Source organism: Lissotriton vulgaris, chromosome 10 (assembly GCF_964263255.1).
Source record: "Lissotriton vulgaris chromosome 10, aLisVul1.2, whole genome shotgun sequence".
Lineage (NCBI taxonomy): Eukaryota > Metazoa > Chordata > Amphibia > Caudata > Salamandridae > Lissotriton > Lissotriton vulgaris.
In genome coordinates, this window is record NC_141698.1 from 129,774,318 (window position 1) to 129,801,158 (window position 26,841).

Here is a 26,841-nt window from a genome sequence, read left to right on the forward strand (position 1 = left end):
TGAGCTATGTTATTAGTGCACAAAGAAGGGAGAGGGAAAAAGCAGAGAGAGATAACGAATTAATTAGAGAGGCAGAGGAGGAACTTATGTTGGCTATACATGCGCATTCACCAATTGAGCAGATATTGTTGAAGTTAGTCGCTCTTAAAGCAGAGGTTATGGATGGGATGGCAAAAAAGACAGTGGAGAAGTATGTAGCCAATAAAGAGAGAGCGAGAGAGTTGGTCATATATTAGCGGTACGAGCTAGACAAAGAGATTGGATGGCTGACATTAAGGAGACATTAAGGAGATCAAAGATGGTCAAGGAGCCAAAGTTAAGGGTGCTGCACAGATCAGAGAGGTTTTTAGGCAGTTTTATATGGAGCTGTATCAATCAGATGGGTATGGAAGAGATGAGGACATAAGGGCTTATCTGAGGGAGATAGAGCCCTCGATGTTGGAGGAGGCAGACAGAAAAGAGCTGGAAGAGAAATTCAAGGTGGATGAACTGACTGAGGCTTTGAGGGAGCTGCCATCTGGGAAGGCTGCTGGCCCGGACCAGATCCCAGTAGAATTTTATAAAATCTTCCAATCCTCTTTGTTAGCAGATATGTTTAATCTGATGTTGTTAGCACAATTGGGTGAGTCTGCTCCACACTCTTGGGGAGGCGCACACATCATTGTTATTCCAAAAAAAGGCAAACCGGTAGATGTCCCGGGCTCCTACCGTCCCATTACTTTAATGAACGCCGATGTCAAGGTGTTCTCCAAAATGTTGGCAAAAAGATTATCCAGGATAATTGAATCTTTGGTTATTCCCTCTCAGCATGGATTTATTCCAGGTAAGGGAACAACCCAGCATACTAGGCAAGTAATTACGGCATTTGATGTAGCAGACACCCTGGAAGACCCAATGGCAGCGGTGTTTCTCGACGCTGAAAAAGCATTCGATAGGGTCTCATGGAGATATTTATGGGATGTTTTGAGGTGGCACGGTATAGGACCAGGATTTATAAAGGCTCTGCAGACACTATACATAAATCCGACGGCCAAGATAGGAATCAATAGAGGTTATTCGGCCGCAGTTAATATCCAGAGAGGCACAAGGCAGGGTTGCCCCTCTTCTCCCCTGCTTTTTGCTCTATACCTCGACCCCTATAAGCGAAAATTGGAAAATAATCAACAGATATCACCGTTAGTGCTAAATGGTTGTAGACTTAAATCATTAGCCTATGCGGATGACGTCGCTATCTTGACTCCAGAACCCTCAGTTGCCATCAGGGCAATTGAAGCAGAAGCTGAGAGGTTTGGTCAGTTTTCTGGATATAGTTTGAACACCACTAAAACACAGATAGTTAAAAATCAATGGGTAATTTGTAATGATGATAGAGTGACGAATATGGCAACCTATCTAGGGGTACAAATGACAGCAGAAGTAAGTAAAATTGTGGAAAAGAATATGGATCCCTTGATAGCTCAAATGAAAAAAGATCTGGAAAGAATGAACAATTTACACCTGTCGCTAGTTGGATGTACAAACATCATCAAAATGATGATTTTACCCAAATTTTTGTATGTGTTCAGGGCTGTACCTTTGTTGGTTGAAGCCAGCTGGTTTAACGGTATAGAGGCTATATGTAACAGGTTTATATGGGCCCAAGGTAAAACCCGGAGAGCTTATAGGTATATGACACTCCCCAGAGAAAAAGGGGGATGGGGGGCACCAGACTTTCGTTTATATTACATGGCTACTGTGCTGCAATACATTCAAGGTCTTACTGGTGGAAACTCTGATGATGTAAGACTGCAGAAGATGTCTACAGAGGTTTATGCTGCCGCACTTGGGGTAAATGCTGAGAACTGTTTTCTAAAATGTATTGACTATAGTTATTTTAAGAGGACTAAGTTTAAAACTGTCAAAGCGGCAGTTACGATCTGGAATGCATTTTTAAAGAAAGTAAAGATTGGGAGGTATAACAGGTATGTCTCATTAATTAACAACAGGTCACTCCCTAAGGAAATTTTTGCAGATCACACTATGGCAGAGTGGGCTCTAAGGGGGGTTACGCAAATTGGAGATTTATTCTCACAGGATGGTTTTATGCAATTTTCAGAGCTAAGAGACACATATGGCTTAGATAATAGGGGATTTTTCAAATATCTACAGGTTAGAAGTTTCCTTAATAACAAAGTCGGAGGTCCAGCAGGTTTTAATAAAATAGAAATAATGGAGAAAATAAAACTGATGGGGGATTGTTCTATCAAATCCTTTTATGCAGCATTGGTGAAAGATAAGCAGGATGATTTAGTTAAATTTAGTAAGAAATGGGAGGATAAATTGGGAGTTGATAGTAGTTTGTTTTATGATTCTTTGAATTTAGGATGTACGATACTATGTGCTGCCCCGCTGCAATCTCAGCATTATAAAACACTTTACTTTTTGTACTTTACACCTGCAAAGATTGCAAAATGGAGGGGGAATCAAGGAATCAACTGTCCCAGATGTAATGAGCTGGAAGCAGATAGCGTACATATTTTCGCAACATGCCCCCAATTACGAACATTGATTAGTGAGATTGAGGGGTTCTTGGCAAGATCACTGGGTATTGAGATATCCCTTACACCAGCTTGGATTATGCTAGGTGTGAATGATGAAGAGCAGGTTCAATATGATGAATTTCTGTTTGTAATAATGGCTGTTTATAGACTAACAATAGCTAGGGCTTGGCTAGATAAAAGCCCTCCGAAATTGCAATGCTGGCTGCAAATACCCGATATGCATATAATATAGAGGAAAAAATGTATGCTCGAAAGGGGAGGAGTGGAAGACGATTGGGGAGAAGAATTTGGGAGCCACTATGTAAATGGAAAGAGAGGCAAAGAAGGAATAATTAGGGGAGGGGGTGGGAAGATGTTGTCTCTACTGATTTCGGTTTTTTGTAGATTTCGGATTTTCTTTCTTATTATAGCTGAATTGCATAATGTGTATGCTTTCTCTGTGTAGCTGTATTGTATAATCTGTATGTTAGTACTTAAGGTTGGAGTTTAAATAATGCAAAAAATATTGTAATGGATAAAATTGTGATATATGTAAAGCTCATAATGCTATGTTGTAATGAAGAAAAATAAAACATTTAAAATATTTTAAAAAAAAGAGAGTGTTGTCAGCACTCCTGGTGAATTGTGTGCACGCCCACCAAGTGTGAATAGTTAACTTACTGAAATCTTTCTGTTCTGATAGAAAAGCACTAAGGCAATGTGTTAAGAGGATATCTAAGAGAGATATATCATCCTTGTGGAGGCACTGGGTAACTGAAGATGGATAAATTCCCAAGCAATAGATGTTAGGTCTGGAGTCCATTGTATGCGTAAAATGTTATCAATAAATCTACTAATTTCTTAATTCTTAATTTCCCTGAAAATCTTAACAAGTTTACAATTTAATAACATGTGTTTAAGGTCACCCGTGTTTTCTTTACAGTTCTAGCATACGTCAGAGTTAGATAGACCCAGCTTACATTTTTTTGCTGAGATCAGATGTGAGATATGCACCATCCATAATCTGCTTTGTGCCAGAGAGGGGACAATCTTGTGTAGGTAATGCAGCTGTTTAAAGCAACAAACATAATATTGCGTTATTTTTCTACTGCCCGACTTTAATAGCTTACAAGGACAAGCAGAGAGAACGTGTTTATTTGTTGCACTTATTAGCTAGAGAAACGCTAGAATCTGCATATTTCTACACGTTTTGAGCTGCTGCAGCTTTTTTTAACTGACTTATAATGAACTGTTTCTAATATCTGTTTGCAACAAATATCTAACAAGCTTTTGATGAGTTAAATGTTGGATCAGAGGTTTTATTTTTATTCTTCATGTTTGCAAACATGCTCCCTCTTTCATATGAAAGAGCTACGCACCTTATAGTGTATGGCATGGGGTACGTTAACTATTTTATAATCCCTTAATAAAGTTAAGATCTCCCTTTAGTAACTTTTCCATGCAGCATTCTTGAGAAATAGCAGCATGAGTGCAGCCTAAGAAATACATTACTCTTTACACTTAATTTGATACATCTGAAGAGTCAATTCGGAACTTTGTTTCCTTAGTGCGCTCAGCCAGTTATAACATTGTTCCTACTTGACCCATGGCACATAGTAGCTTATTTTAGCATAATAGCCATGCCCCGCTGAACCCTTTATTGGGATCTTCCGCTTAATTCATAAAAAAGTAACTACATTAGAATTCAACATTTGAGTCTTCAACTCCTGGTTTGGATTATGAGATGAGGATTTTCAGTTTTGAATCTGTTACAGACAGTTTTAGGCAAAGAAAAGCCTGTGTGTAATCTAACATATTCAGCAATTTGCTTAGACGCAATTGGATGAACTATAACAAAGGGATCAAATAAAGGGTCCACATCAAATTATCAATTGACTCCAGGTTTGTTCTCTTTGAAGTCATTTTACCTACATGAAGGCTAAAGGGTCTGATCATAGGTTGGAAGCCAGAATTACGGGAAGGGAAAAAATGACACGAAGGCTGAGTCTTAGACAGGTGCCAAGTACATTTTGCAACAGAGGGGAGAGACCCCCTAAAAGAAAACTAACAAGCATTGGCAAATCCAATATGTCTTGCCTCTGTGAGAGATTTTGACTTTGTCAATTTTTTTAGCCATGTTGTACAGGAGTACAGCTGCTGTGCAGCATGGTTGAAAGTAAATATAAAAAAAACCGCTATGATGCAGTCAGCACTGGCTGCGTCATAGATCCTCATTTTTTTCACTTTCAACTATGCTGCACAACATGGCCAAAAACACATTTACATGCCCAATAGATTTCGGATAGGAGACACCTATTGGCTTTGCCAAATCTTGTTATTTATGATGGCTTCTGTCGGACCCACAATCTGAAAGAATGTTATCTCCTAGTTCCCCTTACAAACTTTGCAAGTTAGTGAGGAAAAGACTGCAATACCTAGGAGTGACCTGATAAACAGTGAAATGTAGATAGAACACAGGAGGCTGAGTCAGACTTGTGCATTCATATTTGCAGGCAAGCAGATGGCAATTAAAAAGTGGATTATAACCAGTGATTTTAATTTCAAGATTTTTCAAGTCATTTACAAAAGGTAGGATAGGAAAGCTAATAGAGAAATACCATAGGGCAAACCTACTCATAGCTGCTCGTTTCATGCTGTCAAGGAGTCAGGCTGAGGCAGATCTAGTAAGCCCCCTGACTGCCAGACTAATGCCCCCATGTTTCAGGCTGCTGAATATTCAGCTCTTTACCCAACAACATCTGGCATCAGATGCCTGACGAGAAAACCACTTAGCTGAGATGGCTCGTCCCCCCGGAATCAGGGCCTTTAAATGGAGTGCACAAACAAAATTACAGAGGGGCTTTAATAAATTCACAAACGCTGGCCTAGTTGGGATGTGACTATTGGTGCCAGGAATCTGCAATGGCTGCAGCAGCAGTACACTGTGTACGTGGAAATATGGAGATGGCATCTTCATTGGATCAGACAATGTGCCCAGGATCACACAGTATGCTAACTGTCTGATTCTCAAACTGACCAACATTGGAAACAGAGGGGAGCCGGATGTGATGGACAGATCATGTAGTTCTGTCCCTGCTATCTGGTGTAGCACCCTTGCAGCACCTCAAGCCTCGTCATGCACGAGCACATGAGCATGACAAAGGACAAAATACACAATAACCACAAACACTCCCTGTCCTGCAAATGCGGGTAATCCCCTCTACCCTTGGGAGCAACAATGATGAGAAAGAAACAATAATAGGGAAAGGAAAAAGAAAAAAGGTCCCTAGATCCTAGCTGGAGCAACAGACGGACACTGATCAGGCAATTAATCAATGCTTGATACATACTTTATCGAAGGGACAAACACGCATAAAAGAAAGAGAAACCGGCACATGCTGACCAATGAGAAGCAAGGAAACAAGAGTGACAATGAAGCCAACAAATGGTAAGTAATGCGTGGCCTCTAAACCCTTTTCAGTTGTTTTTAAGAAACAAAAGATCTTGCAAGCTACAGCGCATGTTTTGTCTCAGGTGGAACCTAAGCATGTAAGCGCTTCATATTTCAAAAAGCTCCTAAATGCTATGGTTTGAATGTTTTGTCTTGGTGTACCACAGGCCCAGGAGGAGGTAAGCATTTCCCTGTCCCACCCAAGAGTTCCTTCTCACTGTTATTTTCTTCTCTAACACCGACTTTCTATGGAGTTCTCAAGCTTCTGAGATCTGGATGTGTTTAGGTTACAGAGTCCTTGTGTTTTCTTTTGCAATCTGGGATTTATAGTTCTTCTTATCGCATTCTTAAAAGGACTACAAATCCCAGAAAACAATGAAAATTCCTGCACATGAGCTACTTACAAATGAATATGAGAAACACTAGAGCTTATCTTTACAGTTAGATGACATTCAATAGTATAATTCCAATGATGTCATCTTAATTTCCTTTGTCCTACAAAAAGGCCTCTAGCATACAATTTCCAGATGACTCCATGTCACTAAGGTAGGCTGATCAGACATCCCAGATGTGCAGGGACAGTCCCTGGTTTTGATCATCTGTCCCAGCATATATAACTATATTCAGCAAGTGTCCTGTTTTTAAAGAAGGTCAACTGAACTCAGTTGGAGGCTAGTTTTGTAAGTGATCCAGTGCAGGATTAGTTACTAGCCTTTTCAGAAATCAATTTAATAAGCACAGATGAGATTCTGTGTAAATATTGCATTTGACTTATTCCCCTTAGTGCCTCGTAGTCTGTGTTTTCTATGTTGATCAGCAGTGTATTAGGTCATTCTGAGCTCCTGCATTGATGCGAAATTGTAGTCCTACTTCTGTGTTTGTGAAATGTCCTGATTTTTGGTTGTTAAAATCTGGTCACGCTAGAGCAAGCGCACTATGCTTCAGTCCGTGGTTCTTTCTTTATAACTAAATGTTTTCAGGTGTTTTACTTGAATTGAATAATCTGACATAAAGATGAAACAAAACCTCCCAGAATGCATTGGGTTGTTAAGCGCATCCATGCTAGACTACATTCCCGCTGTGCGCTGCAATTTTCTAAATCCCATTGTTTGTGGCAAGGTCAACTCGTCATAAGCACAGCGCAGGTAACACCCATGACGAGTTGAACTTTTCACAAGCATCGAAGGGGTTAAAATAGAATCCAGGTCTGGATCAAAACAACTTTGAAATAGCATAAATTAGAGGTGAGCGAGCCATTGAAAGCTTGATCAAGGCACAAGCCAGATGCCTGTTTCTGGTTCAGCTCGAGGTCCTCTTGGACCCTCGAGCCCAAAACAAGCTGATCTTTAATGTGCCTACCACCAACGATCTAACGTAATGCACCAAGAATTAAAGAAAAAATATTACCCTTCGATGTGATACAGAAGAGGGAACTCGATACCTGTGGAGGAGCTGAATGGTACAATGTGAAATCAGATAACCCACGATTTTGTGATCCTAGACAAATATTTTATTTCACTGTGCTTCCTTTTTCCCCTTTGCATTTGAGAACGATCACTCAATATATATGAGTTTTGTGCTACACAATCACCTCTCTTGTGTCTGATTTAAAGAGACTATAGTGTTGTTCCAGGGTAGAATCTAGGCCACATGTGGAGTGCAAGACACAACTGACCTTTTGTTAAATTCATTGAAATGGCATTGCTGTGATAGGGTGGTGGAAAGGCCAGATTGGCCGGACTGGGCATCGAGCGATTCCCAGTGAAGGCGGAAGGTTGGGGGGCTGGTTTTGTTACTGGGGACCATTTTGTAGCAGAGCATCAGTGTTGAAAGCACCCGCTAAAGAGTTCCTTGTATATCCAGTAGTTTTCAGGCAACAATAAAAGTGCCAATATAAATCTGGTGATTAATATACTTGCTGGAGAAATAGGAGTTTTGTCTAGAGGCAGTATTGAATCATCTAAGGTAGCCCAGAGGGTTAATACACCTGCTGCAAAGCACATGTACCATACAAATCACAGAACAGTATTTTGTGTGCATAGTTTAGGGTGTTACTGCTTTTGTCACAGAGACCCTTTTGTTATGGTGCAGTTCCTAAGTTACAATCATTCATAAACTATCACAGAGAGGTATAAAAAGTGTCATCAAAGAGCTACAAGCATACTACATGGTACAGGTTCAAAAGTTATATATTTTTTGAGTCTTTAATTATCCTAATGTTGCTAAAAAAGGGTATGTATGGATAGAAATAAATTCTAATCAGTAAAGCCAACCCTAACCACTGTTTTACATTCTGAATCCTTTGTTTGTGCTTCTCCACACCAAGCACGCTTAAAAAATGCCTACTAGTATGGATGACATGTAAAGCCACATTTTCCCATTTGTCTCTATAACATTTTGTGTATAGTGATTTAAATACATATTTTTCAATGTCTCTGTATTTGTGTGTGCTCTAAAGTGCTCAGACACCCTACACTGGTATGAGAGGAGCTATAAAACAAATGAAATACAGGTGAGCGAGGGGCTTAGAAAGATGAAACGCACTGTTGGAGGGCGATAGTGAGTGAACCATTGAAAAGCCCCAACAAAGCTTGTTGTATCCTGGTGCAATGTAATGCCATTGTTTATCGTGCTTTAAAAGCTAATAGATTTGAATATATAATGGAAAAAGTGCTATAAAATGCACAATTTTTGCCTAAATGTTCTTGGCGGGAGATGCCATCTCCCCAAACCCTTCTTGTAGTGGTTTGGCCCACTACACACCATGCAGGGCCTGCTCTGACACAATTTGCCAGGGCTGCTTTGGGTTCCCAGTCCGTGCCTGTGTGGGGCATACATCTTTTTATGTTCATGTTTAAAAACGCTCAATTTTGAGCAGATGCCTTAGTCTCAATGCAGCGCTATAATCTGAAGTAATAAATTGAAATGCTTCTGCATGTTAGGGAAATGCACTTTTCTAATTTTCAAGAGTCTATATCATATTTTTATATGGTGTTCTTTGCACAGTTTACAAGCTGCATGTTTTCTAAGCTCGGCTTGGTTATAGGCTCCGAGAGCCCGCCCAGAGACCCCTCGCCTCGGCTCTGGCTTGGCTCTCCCTGTTAATTATTTGGCTCGCTCACCTCCAGCATAAACAATAAAATGATGGGGAATCGTGTCCATGTCTAGACGCTGTTTCTTCTTGTTAAAACCCTGATAGCAATAGCTCAGAATTTCACACCATCGAGCCAACCTTTTAAATCCACCCACGTCCCCACTCTGAAATGCCACATCTGTTTTCACATTGGGAGTTGTTATGCAGCAAAGACGCTATTCCCCATTTTTTTTTAAAACTGAATCGTCTGAAAAACATGCAGACATAAATGCGTCCTTCTCTGGCTGCACATTCTAATAATACCTTCCATTCCCTCTTTCGGAGGCCGTGAACAGCGTGGGTACCATCTTCAGTTCGACGGGCCAATTTCCATAAGTGAACCGTACATAGCCGTCTGCAATAATCTGGCTGGAAATTGGTAATGTGTGAAATGAGTGTGTGAGTGTAATAAAAAAAAAAACAATCCGCCACCTCAGTTAGTGACCTGCCTGCATTATAGCCTCTGTGAACAGTTGTCGGTGAGGGAATGAAGAGTCAAAAAACACCTTTAAATGGGAGCATATTTTAAAGGAAGATTTATTCCTGCATCCTCATTTAATAATGATTGGGCTGCATCAAACCATGATACTTTTGAAGGATGGACAGGGACTTCGATAAACTTACGTTGAGAAAGCAATTGATATCGTTTTTGTATTACCTGAATGAAGTCAAGCAACGTATTGACATATATTTGTTATAAGGTTTCCTTGTCATAGGAGCTGCATTCAATTAATAATGAAGCGGGGAAAAAATGCAAAAAATGCAAAATTACTTAATCATTTAACTAATTTTAAATAATGTGTCTGTTTATGGCAGTAACCTTATTATAGCCTCAGAGCCCGACATAGCGGGCTCTACCGGCCATTAAAGGCCCGCTCTAACTTCAAAGGCTTGAGCCGAAGGAAGTGGGCCTTAAATAACTGTAGGGCCCGCTACGGAGGGCTCTAAGGATATTAGAATATTCTGCTACTATAGCGCTGAATGTTCTAAAGTTCAAAACAAGGGGTCACGGAGCCCGTGAGGCCTTTGTTCGCAGCTCAGCTGGGAACAAACATTGGAATGTTGGAGCTACGGGCTTTTACCGGCTATTGAAAGCCAGGAGCACTCCATTGTTTTCAATGTAGCTCCCAACATTCCAATGTTCTAATAACCTTTAAACTTGTATTATGTGGTAGGTGCTCCCTCCTCTCTACCTATCTATCCTTAAATTAGTATGGCATCCACACCAACAAAATGCAAGTCTGTACGGAAGAATAGATTACCTTTGAGATGAACCAGCTTCCAGTGGCATCCCATAGAGCCCTTGCCACACACAAAACAAAACTGGCCACCACACTAGGAACAAAATGGCAACCGCCACTGAAAATAATGAAACGTGAAGGAGACAGAGTGCCCTATGAGACGTTGTATAATGCTGTGACCAGGAATGTGCCAGAGGTGGCACAGCCTGCAAAGAGGTGCTGCGCCACTTGTGACCAGAGGCACAGAAGTGTGGAGACGAGAGTGAGGGTGAGCAGTACTGGGTGGTCGCGAGGTGCAGAATCGTGGGGGGGTCTTTGGGGTGTGATACCCCCAAATAAATACATTCTTTGAGTGCTATCTCTGTGATCGAAGAATGAAAGACAAAACATTGACCTTTAATGTAAAAGAGAGAGAGTAACAGAGATAACTGTCTGGTGGCTAAATTTCAAAAAGTGAAACCAAATAACATGGAATCAATACTGTTTCCCCTGCTTTTCCAAATTGTGTGATCCCGGGCAAATATTTCATTTCACAGACCTGACTTACCTCTTGGAACCTTGTGTCCCTTAATGGCATTGTCATTGAAGGGCAAGCCATGAATGTTTCTAAAGACTATCACTTTTTTAATGATTTATTTATCTTTTTTCCATATTGAGAAAGCAAGATAACAACAACAGCTCAGCATAGTGACTCAGGATAGTATGATAACATTTCCATGACATGAATCCATTGGTGCAAAATCAAGATCAAGCCTAGCAGGTATATATGCATTTACATTTTAGTATAGATGTTCAAGCAAGGAGTCTGCCGACTAGAGCACACCTTTCTCACCATGTACACATCTGGCAAACATCAATGAATATGCCATCTACTTTCAGCACGCACCCAACTCTATTTCCTAGATATGGGATATCTGGGGAGTTTTCTCACTCGTCTGTCATCCCTGCCAACTGTTCCAAGTCTCTTTCTGCATTCTCATCCCGTCTCACCTTACACAGCAGCCTGCCACCCTTTCCAACAAAGAGGTGATGGCAGCTATTTTAGGACTTGGAAACTCAGTCTTCTATCATGAAAATAAGTTTAAAAGAAGCATTAGCAATGCCAGTGGGTCTGACTTTAAAGGAATGTTGCATGGCAGTGTGAAGCATTACAAGCAAATAGCACAGGATTAAATATGTATTTCTTTGGAAGCAAAGAACTGTGGCATACGATTGGTGTAGGTTAAAAGGTCAGGTGACAGTTGCACTGTGTAGCCAGACCTAAAAATCCATGTAGGTTAATGTCTGCCCTTCTCCCTTCTGTGCTGCTGCCAGAAAAAAACACCATAAAGTATCTAGTTATCTAAGACACTTTAATAGCATCTCATTGTCATGTGTGTGACCCTGTAGAGATGGATGAATCAACAAAATTATCACAGCTGTCTGGAAGGCAAGCAATGTTTTGTGAAAGCACACAACTTCTGCTCAATCAAAACATGTATTCCTGACTCCCAACATATAGGCAAAGCCAAAACCCATCACTAGTGATGATCACATAATTAAATGCCAGCAGCTGGGTAGTAAATACTGACCAGAAACACATATAACGTGACAGGGTAGGAACACCCTGCCCCCCTAGACTAATGGAAGGGGCCCCCGAGGAGCAAACAATTTTTTTTTTAATTCCTCAAATTTGGGGAGGATTTGCAAAACCGAGTGGTAAAAGTTAAAAACAAACCCCAGCTTTAAAAAAAAAAACAGAGTGGGCTGAAGGGGTGGTGCATAGTATTTTGCATGGAGCAGGGTGTGCCGGGTACCTCCTCTCCCAGGGATGATTGCTTTAAAAATTGTAGGGTGGGGCGTGTGGCCCCCAAGTCATTTCCAGGCCTTGGGAATCTCATCCAATGGGGCCAATTGTTTTAAAATAGAGAAGGGTGTCTGAAGTCCCCAGGGCCATTCAAAGTAATGGGGAAGGGTGCGTTCGGTCCTGGACCAGGCCGGGTGCTAAAATAGTGCGAGCCGCCCTTATGGTGGTTGAGCCTGTCCCCGGGGGGGGGAAGGGAGGAGGTGGGAGCACTCTCACATTATCATCCAATCGGCCGGTTTCACCGGAGCGTGAACCGGAAGCACTTTAAGTGCTTCCGGTTCACACAGATACCCAAAAGCGGGGTCAGACCAGTTTAGACTGGCCAGTGCCCCCCCTGTTAAAAGGTGGTGTGGGGAGCAGAACAGTCTCTTGTTCCTACGCTCCCCACGGGCACAGCACCCGGGCCACAATCGGCCCGTAATTTCTTTTCTTTTTCTCCTATGCAGAGGAGGCTTTGTGGGCGAGGAGAACTGCCGTGAGGCGTTGCAATGGTGCTCGGCGGCGGACACTTCCTGGTCTCGAGGTTGAGAGCACGAAGAATAGCTTTGAGCGGAGGAAGCATTTGCCGCGGGAATAGAGTGCCCTATCTGCGGAGGAGCGTGGACAGCCTATGACCGAGATCAGCAGATTGTGACGGTATAACCATCGCTGTATGTAGAAAGGAATTGGGGCTGTTTGAGAATGCGATTGCTCCCTGTCCTAACGATATGGCAGGCTGTGCAGGGAATCAATGGACAGAGATATGCTGGGATATTGTATGCGGGGATTTGCAAAGTCGGGCAACAGAGCTCTGCTAAGTCGCCCAGCTCCTTGCCCCCTTTTTTCCTTGCAGGAATCTATGGTATTTCCCCGGGCTAGTTCATGCCCTCTTTTCAGCATGAAATACCACTGGTGCTCTAAAAATCACATTTCCACATAGTGGCATGATGTCTCTTTCAACTGTGAAAACGTGTGGAAACTGGCCCCCCTTTTTCCATTTATTTCCGTTTAGGCACCACTCTGTATTTTAGCTCGGTATGTGAGTCGACAGGCAGCAGTATGCCTGAAAGCATTGTGAATGCTTTAGGCGTTAAAATTACATTTAAGACTGTAGGAATGTTTCGTGCAGATGAGTGGCTAAGGGATTATTTTGTATAAAACAGCGTGCCGTATATAGAAAGAGTGGATGGGAAGCATATATAAATCAACCATACGCTCGATATATTGTCAGACATATGCCTTAACAGAGAGACAGGTATAGGATTTATGAAAGAATCCGAGAAATGGAGCAGCTTTCTCTCCCTGTTACCAGGGGTCCCAGAGATGACCAACAGGCTTTACTGTGAGTACCGGCACTCTCGAAGTCCGCGTCTGTAATCCTGTGGGGTTGTATGCATATTTATAGAAAGACCTCGACAGTTACACCCCCTTGGGACGATTACTTGGAAGCGTGCCCATGCACTGACATGGTCCTTTCCACATGATTAATAAGTCTTGAGCGCAATACATACATAATTCGTAATATTAGATGCCATCAGCGGTTCTTTGCATAAAAACGCGACAAAGAGAAATTCTCATGCCTAAAGATCACAGCCAGCTTGTCATTTGGGTGGCGTATAGTCTGGACCCCTGAAATATGTTAGGCTGTGGTAATATCCGTGTAATTACGGTTTGAGTGCACTTACCCCAAAACCGGCTAATTACCTCACATATTGACTCATGTTCTAAAACATCATTAACCACTCACTTCAATCTGAAATGATATCATTTAAAAGTAAATATGGCATCACCTGGTATTTGAACAGACCATAACGTGTTCAAAATACTGTTTTCCACTCGTCACCTGGTGCCACACAGATGAGGTGGTATGCTCCTCTGAGATCTAGTTTTGTGTATACTTTGGCCCTTTTTTCTTGATCTAACATTTATGATACTAAGGTCAAAGGGTATTGATTTTTTACCGTGACTTGATTGATAGCTCTGTAGTTGATGCAAGGGCGAAGTTCACCACTCTTTTCTAGGGATGAAAAATAGAGATGAGATTGGGGATTGATATGGGCGTACCATCCATTGGCTAGGTATTGATCTAAATATTCTTTTAGATGTGCAACCAGACAGGACGACAAGGGTGAAAAGAAAAGTACAGAGAGAGCTATCCAAATCATAATGTCCACAAATAATGAAAGATCCTGGCACTCGACTTCCCGGAGTCTACCATCACGGCGGTTCCAAATGATCCAAATAGTCAACAAAACAAAAGGAGTGCTGATATTGTTCCAATAATGTCTCAGGTTCAAATGTTGGTTGCCAAAGTTCTGTATTCTAGAAGAGTTCCAACAAAATTAGCAACAAAAGTTCAATTTTCAGATGTTGGGGAGGAGGAACATGGAGGCAGCAGGCTAGCTGCCGCGATACCCCGCTCAGGGCTCTCGCGGAGCGTTTGGCTTTTTTACTTTTTGATGAGGGCTACATTCATGTGCTAGCTTGGTTAACTTGATTCGAGTGTACTGTTATCTCTTTATAACCTCCTTTTTGTGAAATATCTATCTTTGAGTCGAAGTTACTCACCGAAACTTTGGAGCCGTTAACTCGCTCTCCTTTTACCCTCCATGCTTGTGCTCGCTTGGGGCGTGTTTTGCTCAGACTCGGCGTCCGCTCTCCGGGGCGCCACTCTCCCGCTGCCGGCTCGGTCTACGCTGCAGGCGCGGATCCTCTCCTTGTTGGCACCTTGGAAGTGGCATCGAGCCGCCCTGGAGCACCGCCGCGGGAGGCAAGCTCGCTCCCTATTCAGAGACAGTCTCCCCGTGGTTGCTGGCAGGGAAGGACCTCAGGCGGTGGCGGCGGAAAGTGGGACCACGATCGAGAGCTCCTTGGCGCCGGCTCCCGCACTGTTGGAGGTGGCAGGAGACTTCGTAGAATCTGCTCTGTCCACAAACGAGGTGAAGGGGGGCCAAGGGGCGGAGGAGGCGTTGGCTGCTCAACTTCTGGAGGAGTTGCATGTGAATCAGTTCGTGGGTCAGGCTGTGTGTCCTGTTGTGGGTCCCGCTGGACTCAAGGAAGATCTAAGTTCTGCGCTAGGGGCCTCAAAGTAGTGTATTAGCTTTGTAAAAAACCCATATTCTCTTAGAAGTCCAACCACGACTCAACGTGAGTTCGCTACAAAATCGACCCCAGTAATATCTAGAAAAGGTTGTAGAGGAAGGAAAATAGCTAAAGCAGGGAGTGCACATTATAGCCGAGGAGGGAGGACAAATTCAGATAAACGTAACTTGTTTTCCGCCTCAGTTCTGGAGTCCACGCAGGTCACTGGGCAGGAGGACTGTGATAATACTGTTGTAGGTCCTAAATTAGTTATTTCAATTAGTGCAGTATCCAATAAGTCCAGTGGTATTATTGGTGGTACTAATAATACGCCAGCTAAGTCCACTTCTTACCTCTCTGCAGAGGCTAAGCCTAAACGATCCAAGAAATCCAAGGCAGTAAAATCAGTCTTGGATTCAGGTTCAAAGATAACACCCTCTCTGCATTCTTACTTTAAGGCAATACCCCAGGTTTTGAGCCTTGCACAGAGTAGCCATTTCTCTACCAGAGTATCCTCAGAGAAAATCTTTAGCCCAATAATAGTTGGTAGTATGGCCTCTGTCTCTCGAAACATGGAAAACACACGGCCAGGCACTATGCTAGAAAATCCTGCTGACATTAATGATATTAATGGCAGTGATAGTGCGAACACTTCTTTAAATCTCAACAAGATTCCTGCCATCCCTTCCAGTAGCACAGGATTGGAAGACTCTGGTCTCTCGGATAGATGCATCAATCTCGTAGCAAACGCAAGTCAGGCATTAGAGTCAGATAATCAACTTCAAATACTTGAGGTTCCTTCAATTCCAGACCAGAATACGCAGAGCACTATACTGCAATTAGCTCAGACCCCTCTTCCTCTCAGTTCTGAAGCCCAATTGCCACCAGAAGCCACTGTTTCCACCTCACCTTTAGATCTCTCTTCAGTTTTAACTATGTTTTCCAACTTGACAGCTGACATTAAACGAGGATTTGAGGAAATATCTAAAATTCAGAGAGAGATTAGGTCTTACTGTGAATCACAGGATAGTAAAATTGACGGGCTCTTTTCAAGGACGGGTGCCTTGGAAGAAACAACAGCGGTAATGTCCATAGAACTAGACAATGCTAAGGAGGAAATAGTGAAGCTTAAAAGAGAGGATACTTTATTGGCTGAAAGAATGGAGGTCCTGGAAAATAATGCGAGGCGATGTAATATTCGCATCCTGAATGTACCAGAAGCAAACGAAGGTTCCAACATTAAGGCATATATTATCCAACTCCTAATAAAATCTTTAAATTTAAAACATACAGAGGAGGAGCTCAATCTGGACATTCAACGGATCCATAGGGACCCCTTCAGGCGTAATCCGCAGCGTGCAAAGCCCCGCAAGATTCTAGTGAACTTCCACACTTTTCAATTGAAGGATCACATTCTAAATTTGGCCCTAAAACAAAAATCTTTGACTGGCGAAGACTTTTCCTTTCAAGTGCGTTCTGACTTGTCGAGGGCGACCCTTGATAGACAGTGGGAACTGGGCCGGAGAATGGAGGCATTCAGAAACTTGGGTGCATCTGTCCAGCTGAGTTTTCCTGCAGCACTGAAGATCATGCTGAATAACAAAATGTTTAATGTCCGTACAGTCCAAGCAGCAGATGAATTATTGTTAAGTTTAGGCACCTCTAAAAACTGACGGTAGCCTAGTTTCAGGCCGAGAAGTTTGTGGGTTTTCCTTATATGGCTGCCTATAGAGTTTATCTATGAATGAATATATAAAAATCTTAGCTCGGCATGAACTTTTCTAATAGAAGACAATTAGAATAGATAGTAACTTAACTCAGAAAAGAAGAGAGTGGAAAAAAAGGGAAGAATAAAAAACAAGGAAACACTTCAATTTCACATAATTTTCTGCTTAAAAAAAAAAGCAAAAGCAAATCACAAAGAGCATGAATTTATGTATTCTACCTCTATAAAACTCCACAGAGATACCAGTAAATGCTACTTAATCAAATTGGAGTGTGGCCATAAATGGCTCGACTGAAATTAGACATATTTAGTCCTCCAATATTCTAGACATTAATGCCTTGCCTGAGCCTGGATAGAGTATCAGGGGTATCACAAACCGGACCGGTTCCGGTTGGTTAATTAGGGGTTCCTCAGGGGAGGGGGGGTGGTGTTCACGTGGGAAGGGTTAGGGAAATAAATAAAAAAATGCTTCTCATCACTAAAATGGCGGTTGATAACTTTATAAATGAACAATGGACGAATCTTGCTTATTTTAGTAGTACCAAGAGGTGTGTGTTAGCTAGACTCTTAATAATTATCATTAGATATGCCAATAGATATGTCAACTATGAGTACCATTAAGATTCTCTCCTGGAATGTTAATTGCCTGTGCACCAAACCTAGATCCAACACAATTTTACAATATATCCGTGACTTTGATGCGCAGGCCATTATTCTCTAGGAGACACACCTGGTTGAAGCGGAAGTATTGGATTTGGTAAAAAAGAACAGATGGATAGATTTATCAGTCACTACATCTCAAACAGTTAATACAAGATGGGTTGCCATTCTATTTAAAAAAACATCACAACAAGATTTTTGAAGCATAAGGTCGATCCTTATGGTAGGTGGGCAATAGCGGCTGTCATGATAGGGGGAACATGCGTTACGTTGGTTGGTTATTATGGTCCTAACCGTGATGATCCATCTGCCCTGGCCACGCTGTTCTCCGAGCTTTTACATTTTCCAGAACCCATGATAATAGCGGGTGATTTTAACATTGTGCTCGATACGCTGCTGGATAAGTCTCCTTCTGGTCGACAACTTGCTCACTCTAAATCTAGGGATCTTCTTATTAAATACATGTATCAATACGGATTTATTGATATTTGGAGGGTAAGGTCGGGTCAGAAAACCGGCTTTTCCTTCAGAAACTATAAGTACCATCATAGATCCAGGATCGATTTTATATTGGTAAACAAGTGTTTGGATAAATCAGTTAGGAGTATAACTTATCTACCATCTCAGCTGTCCGATCATTCGGCGATACTCTCAGACTTCGAATTGCAGTCTCAATCCCCGACTAGGTCGTGGTCAATCGACAGATCTGTTCTTACATCTCCCGAAGATTTGGAGTATGTTAAGTTGGAGACGCAAGAATTTTTTTAAATTAACATTGGTTCGGCGTTCTCTAGCTCAGTATGGGACGCTTTTAAATGCTCTTTGAGAGGGGTTATTAAGAATAAAACTTCGTTTCGTAAGAAACAGTATACCCAAGCGGTTACACTGATAGAGGCCAACATATCAATAGCCCAATCAGAATTAGAAAATCTAAACAATTGCCCAGAACATGTCATACATGCTAAGCAGGAGGAGCTGATGAAGCTTAAAGGGCAACTGGCTTCTGTATTAAACCAACGTATTTTGCAAAGGTGGGAAGCCAGTAAATTAGCCAATTTTGAATTTGGTGAAGGGGAGGGCAAACTACTAGCCTGGAAGTCTAGAACAGATCAGACGAGAAATAATATCGACTCTATAATCACTGGCTCCAGTACAGTATCTTCTGACCCAGAAATAAGGTCAGCTTTTAAAGATTTTTTTCAGGCTATATATCGAGAGGACAATAACATCACCTCTGTTGATGTAGGAAATTGGCTCAATAAAATTTCACTACCAGTACTCTCTACAGAACAAGTGAATTTGTTAGATCACCCTATTACGGTTGAAGAGGTATTATCTGCTATACTAAACAGTAAATCTGGAAAGGAGGCGGGCCCGGATGGGCTACCGGCAGAGATATACAAACATATTGCAGCTGATATCGCTCCCTTTCTCACCAAATTATTTAATCAAGTTCTGGTAGATGGCGACCTACCCCCCTCATCATGGAACAAATCTTCCATCACGCTTATTTTGAAACCAGGGAAGGCATCCACCGCCTGCGGCTCGTATCGTCCAATTTCAGTTCTTAACGCTGACTATAAGATCTTCGCGTCATTACTAGCCAAGCAATTGGGGCAGGTAGCCCCCTCAGTCCTACATTCCAACCAAAAGGGCTTTGTTAAAGGTCGCCAACTTTACGAGCTAATATAAGACCTAATAGGTGCGATTGATATGGCAACTAATTCATCGCTACCCTTGGCTATTCTCACCTTGGACGCAGCCAAGGCCTTCGACAGGGTCAATTGGGTATACCTGTCGGGGGCCTTGGAAAAATTCGGCGTAGGTCGGCTCTTCCGCAGAGCGGTGGAATTACTGTACCATAATCCTTTGGCCTCGGTCTTGGTTAACGGCGGACTGTCGGAACCATTTACCCTCACAAGGGGCACCCGGCAGGGCTGCCCGCTTTCGCCCCTACTCTTTGATATCTATATAGAGCCATTCGCTCAATTAATTCGTGAAGATATTAACATCGCTCCATTTGGATATAGAGATTGGGAAAAAAAAGTATCTTTGTATGCTGACCATCTTATGATCATAACTTCAGATATCAGCACAGCGTTTCCGACAGTCATAAATTTAGCACAACAATTTGGCAACATCTCTGGTTATGAAGTTAACGCCACAAAGACCGAGATTATGGCATGGAACAGTACAACAGCGCTACTCCCAGTACAACCTTGTGACAGCATGAGATATCTAGGCATAACAATCATAAAGGATATTAATCTGATCGCCCATACAAATTTCACTCTGGTGGCTAAAGATTGTAGGAAACTAATGAGTTCTTAGAGACATCTTCCAATAACGCTCCTAGGTAGATCAAACTTAGTTAAGATGTCCATTTTACCTAGGTTGACCTTTATTTTTAACAGTTTACCACTTTACTTTGATAAAAAAATGATAGCAAAGATGCAGAGCGACATCACCTCATTTGTATGGAGGAACAAGACTGCAAGAATTTCTTGGAATAAATTAAGGCGTCGTAGGGAGAAGGGCGGTTTAGACGGCCCTGACATTCAGATTTATGCTTGGGCCTTTCAGCTGACACATGCCCGAATACTACTTAAAACTCCATCAGATGAGGGTATCGGTTTTATGTTTTCAACACTATTAAAATATGAAGGTCTAAGCCAGATGGGATTTTTGTTTAGGTTCGGAGACCCCAAATATTTTAAGAAAATCAAGCTGAAGGTATTGCAAGGCCTAGCGAGAACCTGTTATTATAACCTTAGAACCATTACCAAAATAGGCTACCACTCTAACGGTTCTCCTATATGGGATCTTCCTGCTCCTCCGGGCTGGACTAAAGATGCATTGACAAGCCCACTAAAAGATGCTGGAATTTTAACTTGGGGAGATCTGTTTTTCGAAGGGGAAATGCTTTCCTGGGAACATCTAGTGAGTAAGGTAGGCCCCAATCTCTCTAGACTTAAATTCCTTCAAATCTCAAGTTGGGCGCAAGCACAAAAATCTGGTCCCACACGTCGTCCACAATGACCTTTGGGAGGAAGTAGTCAACTAGAATCTTGCTTACTTGACAACGCATCAAAAACTAAAGAGGTTTCCCACTTTTACAATTTAATCTTAGAGGAGATAGAAGGAGTATTCCACCTTCCGGATCAGCTGTGGGGTTCTCTATTGCCTGCAGTAAATGTGAATGAACTTTGGTTAACATCTTGCAACGTTCTCTGGGATATTGTTAAACCTGCCTGGCTGCGAAGAAACCACTTCTTTACCCTTCATAGGGCTTACTATTCTTCCCAGAGGTTGTCCAAATTCTCAACAGGTACACCAGTGGTTTTCCCCCGTTGTGGTCAAGTCACAGCCTCAGATGCTCATATGTTCTATGACTGCCCACTTTCTGGCAATCAATAAGCAATAAATTAACATCTTCTATAGGCACCACTGTGAATATAGATCTTTGCCTTGTAATTTTTGGAGTAATGGACAAAAAACGTAGTGCTAATAACAATCTCTTGTTCTACTCAATGCTGGTGGCCCGACGTGAGATCTGTAGGTGTTGGAAAGAGGCCTCTCCCCCGATATTGCACGACTGGAGTTCTTCCATGCTTCATATATCGAAATTGGATCTTTCCAGGGCTGGGAAACATGAAAAAAGAGCTTTCTGGTTGAAACTCGATTGGTCTCAATAACTAGAGCTGCGTGCCACCCCACCTCCCGCACCCCCCCCACCCAGTTCCAATGATTATGAAGCCATGGCGCACTCTCTTCGCTTTATCACTTCTGTCCTTTTTCTTTAAGGTCAATCTGTGGTAACAGCAATGGTAGAATCTGGCTAATGGCAAGCACCATCCAAATAGTACATAAGGGTCTGTGATTAATTGTGAAACTGACATGGCTGTAGGGTCCTGGCGCTCCTTCACTACGATCAACCCCTACCAGTCTTGCACTGAGACAGTGTGTCTTTTTCTCAAATCACACTTTTCCTAGTCCACGGTACTAATGGGCCAGCCATGGTTGAGATGAGGAACAAAAAAAAAAGTTCAATTTCAATAAAATCAATGATTCAACCAGAGAGCTGAAATGTCATTTGAATAGACACAGATAAATTCATGATTTTTCTTGTTGTTTTTATTCATGACTTAGATAAATACATTTGTTAAAACTCTTTTGGAATTGGGAGACCGTAGTCCATCGATTTGGAGCCATTGAAGATAAATATCATTATCAGCAACTCATGTGACTTATGTACAGTTAATTGAACAGGTAGGCCTCTGTGTTGTGATATCATCACTTGTTTCTAGCAGTATATTAAGGTGAAAAGAGTATGTTCAATAGGCAGGTGTTCAAATTGTATGAATATTTTTTGGTAATATGAAATATATCCTGTTTTATCATGTAGCTATTTTTGTTATGAATGGTCAACTGACAATGTTCTGTTTTGAATATTTATTCTTGCAGCCCTGATGAGGTCCATTCCGGACGAAACTGTAATGATCGGATTGATGTTGAATCATTGATTTTATTGAAATGGAACTTTTGTTGCTAATTTTGTTTGAACACTTCTAGAATAAAGAACTTTGGCAATCAACATTTGAACTGAGACATTATTGGAACAATATCGGCACTCCTTTTGTTTTGTTGACTATACTTTTAGATGTGTATTCTCTGCTTCAGTCCGGGCATATACTCGGCTGCAGGGCAAGATCGCTTCAGGCTCCAGCTCAATCTTACAATCATAAGGTCTGTTTGAGGTCAATTTTTCAGCTTCTTATTTATCAAAGACCTTGGCCAGATCTTGATATTTGCTGGGATTTCCTCGGTTTTGGTTGTACAAATGGTTACTGGGACTGTTGCTCAACAACTGCTTTGAGAATTTTCTGCACTTTTGGGAACTTCATGAAAGCAATTCTCCTTGCAGTACATTGAATCCATCAAGACTGTTCTTTGGCTCCAATCTATTCGGGGATTGTGTTCGGTGAGCCAAGGTAACCCCAAGATGAATTGTATTGGGGAGCATCAATTAAACTGAAAGCGATCTGTTCTCTATGACCATTCAATTCCATGATCAGCAGTGACTCAGTTACATGAGTAATGGGGCCTGTTGATAAGTTGGTCCTGTCTACTGCTCTGACGGCTTCCAAAAGTTTCTTCTTGACAAATTTGATAACCATTCTGTTGGCACAAAACCTGGCAGTTGCTCCAGAATCTATTCCTGCCTTTACCCCTACCCACCCCATAACCCTAAATTTGCCCTTACTACTCCTAAACACTAAGATTACCCTTGCTACCCCTTACCACTGCCCATCATATACCCTAAATGTACCCTAACTACCCTTTACCTGTCTCCACTCCTAAACCTTAAAATTACCCTTTCCCACTCATAAACCCTGCAATAATCCTTACCACCCTTTACCACTTCCCAATCCTAAATCCCCAAAAATTATGTTTTCTACCCATTACCAGTATCCACCCCGAAATGCATAAAGTACCCTTACCACCTTTTATTACTACCCATCCACAAACCCTAAAATTGCCCTTAACACCCTTTACCACTACCCACCATAAATCCTAAAATTACCCTTACCGTGCCAAAAACCTAAACAATTCCTTACCTCCCACTACCCACCCTTAAACACTATGGGTCTTATTTAAAAAGCCCTTAGCACCGCCGCAACGTCACTTTTAAAATGGAAAAAAGTGACATACCTGTGGCCCAACAGCCTTGTAAATAAGCCCATATATGTATAGTACTTGTGTATAGGCATGCGTGGTAAAGGCATTGCATAGTAAAGGCAGCATAATACAGGCTGTTCAGAATGTAATATATTCAAATCTAATCATTCACAACAAAATCATTATTTCTCATGTATCTGATAGTGCTAGCAAAAACTTATAAAGCCAATATGACTGTATTGTATTAACTGTATGTTAGTTGTGTGAGATATCAAGATGCAATAATAGCAAAGTCACAGACAGGAACTCAAATACCAGTCAGTGGCATGCTGTGATAATCATAGGATTTTAGTTGATTTGCTTTCAGCCACACCCTTGATGACATAATTTTTTTATTTTTTTATTTGACAGTTCTATATAGGGCGAACTTGACCCGAATCGAGTATCAGAGCGCTTTACATAGTTACTAGAGGACACATTCATTTTTTGTTTAGGCACGGGGAGATTAAGTGATTTGCCTAGAATCACAGGGTTATTGCCGAGACTAGAAACCAGCTCCCCACATTCGAGGTCGACCCCTCTAGTTGTTAGTTGTGGACTCTCCCCATAGGCTACAAATCTTGGTTAGGATTCTTAGTTATGTTTCTAAGCCACACCTCTATTAGAAATCATTCACTTAGAAATATGGTTATGAAAGTAATCCATAGCCAGGACAAAAAAAATAATTTGGACATAAGTAAGGAACAGCTGAAAGACACAGGCAAGAAAAGCATTCAATTATGGTTCAAGAGCCTGATCTAAAAGCCACGATATGTATGCATGTAGGTGTATATATCAATATGTATATCACTCGAAAAAACAAAGGTTTTAGGGACATTATAGTTAGGCCCAGATTTCACTTGTACAAAACCTGAGCTAACTATAACTTACGTTCCCGCAATCACTCGCACACCTGCAGATCTAGTTAGAAATCCACTCACTCCCCCATAGAGTTACTCATGCATGCACTTACACACCAATAGCCACTCACACACCCACTCACACCCTGATACAAACAGTCAGACACCCACTCAGATCACACATGTTAGAGACAGTATCACTCATTAATAGTACAACTAGTATACTAGGCCGCCAAGGACAGTCATCATCCAAGGGAATTTCATCCCTCAACCAGTAGTGCATGAGATGGTGAATTGGCAGAGCTGTGGAGAAAAGGGGCGTGGCCTTTGAAGACCTCTTAGCAACCCCACTGTGTGGGACTTACTGGAGGTAACAGGAGGGGTTCCTGGCCCTCAAAGACCCTCAGGATCTAAGATGATTGCATCCTCCAACCAGTAGTGCACCAGGATGCGTGTTTACTGAGCATTGGTGAAAGGGGGTGGGGCCTCCTGCTACTTTCCAGTGCTGGCTTTTTAAAAGAAATATAGTTTTATTAGGGGAGGGGGACCACGCGGACCCACACCCTGGCTGATAGTGGCCCTGAAGACCCCGTCCCCCAAACCAGGCCTTTTTTAAAACTTTTTTTATTTAGGGGATGGGCCAAATGCCCTCCACCCCCCCCCCCCCCGGGCTGAATGTGGCCCCGGGGACCCCATCCCTCAGGTACACCCTTTAAACACATTTTATAATAGTAGCAAGGGAGGAGGGCTGCACGGACCCCCTCCCTGAACCAAATTTGGCCCCGGGAATCCCCGGGGATCCCAAGCCTGCCAATTTGACCTTGGGGGGAGCCTGAATGCCCCCACAGTCACTACCGATTCTCCGCCTCCTCAAGAGCCGGCATTGCTTATCAGACATCTGGAGCTACTGGAAAGGCAGCTCCCTGTCTCTGAAAGCAATTCTGCTCCACTTCTAGCAAGTGAGAGAATTTTCTATGCCCTTGCTTGCTGGAAGCGGAGCATTTGCTGTGCCTTGACAGGAGCGATAAAGCTTCTACCAAGCCACAGCTTATAGTTAGGACCTTCTAGTTTGCCAGTCATGTAAGAGGCTGTCTGGAAACTTTCGGGATTATCCATCAAACGACGCCGAGAAAAAGGGGGGGTCCCAAAATACATTTTCAAATGCAATTTCCCATAGTGATTTTAGACATGATTACACACAGAAATCAATGAAAGGAATTACACCAAATTTGTCAGAGAGTTTGATCTTGGTCCAGAAAGAGTGCTGTTGGACTTGGCCCGCAGGGCAGGTTCACCCCTAGACTTTTTGCCTTATTTGTGACCCTGTGTCAGTGATTTTTGGGTCTCTGCGCACTTTCCCCTGAGTCCCAGAGTGAAAGTGCGTGTGTGTAGTATGGCTGGCCTGCCCTCCCATAGGAATGCATGGGGAATGTGTGTGTCCCTGGTAGTTCCTGATGCGTGGGGAGTGCAGGCTCGAGTTTGGTATGCTTAAACTCGTGAGAGTGAATGCTGCGAGATGGTGTCTGCGGCATGTGTGTGTCTAGTTGGGAAGTGCTACTTCTGGACATTGAGATATGTGTGCAGTGAGGGTGCTGGAGCGTGATTGGCTGGAGCTGGCTGGCATGCCAGGCTCCAGGAAGTCTGGATGGGTCTGCCCGGTGGTGAGTGGGAGATTAGCATGAGTGATGTGTGGGAGGAGTGTACCTGGGTCCTGGATGGGCTGGGTTTTCCCCACACAATGCTGGCTCCGCCCCCCTGTGGTGTGTCTAATGACCCTAGCCTCCCCAGTGAAAGGAATGGGTGGTTGGGCCATCAAGAGTGCTCCAGAACCAGCTGCGACTGGTTTTCCCCCCACCCTGCACATTGTAACAAAGGAATTTACAGTATAAGAAGGGGCTGTGTCCCCTTGGAAAATGTTCTACTTTGGAATCCTGCCAGAGGGGGCTTGTGCCGCTGCTGGGGCCAGAAAGACCGCCACTTGGGGAGTCTCCCTGCCTGGAGACCAAGTGTGCTGGCTCTGGCCCAGCCTTGCCCCCCTGCCTGCCTCCAGCCCTGCTGGAGCCCTGTCCTGTCCTCCAGTGCTGGGGAGCACTGAGGACCTCGTTGCCTGCAGCCTGAGAGCGCTGCTCTCTGCCCTTCAGCGCTAGGAGCGCTGAGATCGCCTGCCTAGCGCTTGAAAACGCTGGATTTTGCCCGAGCGCTGTGAGCGCTGTATTTTGCCCGCCCCGTGTGGTGATTTGACGGCGCAGGTGCCACCCCGCTCATTGCCGTGTTGTTTTGCCGGTTTTTGGTTTGATCTACGAGGGAGCCCACTCCTCGGATCATCTGGGAGCCCGCCTGCCTGCCTAAAACGGGCCGCCGCGCTGCCCGCGACGACCCGGAAGTGTTCCGGCCGGCCGGCCAATCACAGCGCGGCCCCGGGAGAAGCAACCGGAAGTCCCGCCTCGCCGCCGGGAGAGAAGAGCCCAGCAGCGAGGAGAGCGGTGAGAAAAGGTGCCGGCAAGGCTCCATCGCGGTGAGGAGAGCCCCGCCGCCCAAAGAAAACACCGGGACCAGCGGGAGAGACCCGCCCCCGCTGGAGAGCCCAGCGCGAACCCGGTGAGTGAAGGTGCCTGCAGAGGAGGGGG